Source organism: Sturnira hondurensis, unplaced genomic scaffold (genome assembly GCF_014824575.4).
Source record: "Sturnira hondurensis isolate 20B ecotype Veracruz unplaced genomic scaffold, ASM1482457v3 Scaffold0021795, whole genome shotgun sequence".
Lineage (NCBI taxonomy): Eukaryota > Metazoa > Chordata > Mammalia > Chiroptera > Phyllostomidae > Sturnira > Sturnira hondurensis.
This window is the reverse complement of record NW_028094426.1, coordinates 2,335,170-2,337,102: the sequence shown is the minus strand read 5'-3', so window position 1 is coordinate 2,337,102 and position 1,933 is coordinate 2,335,170. Positions and strand designations below refer to the sequence as shown.

Sequence of the window (1,933 nt, the reverse complement as noted above, 5' to 3'; positions counted from 1 at the left end):
TGGGAATCGAACTGGCCACCTTTGGATTAGCAGCCTGTCACTCAATCCACTGAGCCACACCAGCCAGGGCGAGTATAGATGAGTATAGATGGAACTTACTTCCTTCATGTGATGTGTAAATACTATTTTTAAACTGACTATAGGTGTGATGCAGTTTATACANTATTTCTTTTTAGAAAGAGGGGAAGGGAGGGATAAAGAGAGGGACAGAGGCATTGACGTACAAGAGATACATCAATTGGTTGCCTCTCACACACCCCCAGCTGGGGACCTGGCCGGCAACCCAGGCGTGTGCTCTGACTGGGAATCGAACTGGCCACCTTTGGATTAGCAGCCTGTCACTCAATCCACTGAGCCACACCAGCCAGGGCGAGTATAGATGAGTATAGATGGAACTTACTTCCTTCATGTGATGTGTAAATACTATTTTTAAACTGACTATAGGTGTGATGCAGTTTATACATTCCACCTTAAGAAGAATGATGTCTATGTGCTTGGGTTGTTATATTTGTAAACATGCAATAAAAGTTTGCTTATTCATAATTCTCATGATTGGAAACCCTAATGCTTTGTATTTTTTATATGTTTACCATGTGATTCAGAGTTACTATGGCAATAGGGTTTATTTTTTAAATCATCAAAGAAAGATCAAATTTGTCCCTGTGGTATTAATATTTAACTCATTTTAATTTAGCATAAAAATAGGCTTCAGAGAAACTAAACAGGAGAGTTGAAACCTAGTTTCATCTTTTCTTAGTTTTGACTTTGAGAAAATTAGCCTCTTTTAGTCTCATTTTTTCATGTCTCTCTTTTATTTCTAATCATGTATAGCTCATAGGTTTCTCATGAGAATTAAACAAGCCAATAAATCAATGTCTGTCACATAATTTGTATTTACTACCTGTTACTTATTGTTATTGTCAATAACACCAATGACAACAATAATAATACTTTTAGAATATTATTCTGTTTGGGGCACATGTTGTCTTCTTTATTAGCCAAATAATGTGATACCCCATTACTCAATTACTATACCTTTCCTTAGGCAGATTATATATGTCACTACACATGCATGACCACATATACACACACACACACACACACAAATGACCATACACACTGTACCTGAAGTGTTTATTTTTCTTCCTTTGACCTCAGGTCCAGTGAGAACAATGGTTGGAGTCCTCGCTCATTTTCTTCAGCTTTTCAAAGGAATGCATTATGAAGGAGTCATCATAGATACATGTGCATGAAATTTTAAGGAGAGGCTGTAGGGCTTTAAATTCCTCATACTTGGCTCTATATTCTCAGTCCATCTTCTGGCTCTATGTTCTCGCCCATCTTCTCAAATGTAGGAAGAAACACGGGCACATGACTATGCTATATGGTGGACGGTCTCGGACTTGAGGACAATCCCAGCTGACTGAACACCGTGTTAACCTAGGGCACCCGTGGTTTACAGCTCCCTCTTGATTGTGTCAGGAAGGGCTGAAGGCCAAGCTGGCAGTAAGCATAAGAAAGAAATCACTTTGGAGAGCGCAGAGAGTGGAGTTGACCCTGGGGCAGCACAGGGGTGCTCGGCTTCACCTGTCCAACTCATAACACATCGCATGCCACACAAAGCCCTGGGGCCACATCACGCAGTGAAATACCTTCACACTGGACATGTTTCAGTGGAAGCTTCTGATGATGCCGCTCCGACACCTTCCCAAATACAGCTCCCTCCCATATATGCTCTGGTCTGGGGACCAGCTGTCGTTTTACATATAGATGCTATTAAACTGGCTGAATTATTATTTTTCACTTAAGCTAATGATTTTATTTTCCCAGGAATGACCAAGTTATTCCTTTGTCCTGTGTGTATAGTTTAAATATGCTTCAAAAAGAGCTTGTTTACAAGTGTCCTTTTTAAAAAGGAATATCAAGTGAAAAG

The 1,933-nt window shown here is 40.0% G+C and overlaps 1 non-coding gene across 1 annotated transcript; it reads right to left on the bottom strand.

Moving 5' to 3' along the window:
* Positions 1 to 1,150: 1,150 nt before the first annotated feature.
* LOC118978519 (small nucleolar RNA SNORD116) lies at positions 1,151 to 1,243 on the bottom strand. The gene has a single exon (XR_005064733.1). It is a non-coding gene; the product is annotated as a small nucleolar RNA SNORD116 (small nucleolar RNA).
* Between the last annotated feature and the right edge of the window lie 690 nt (positions 1,244 to 1,933).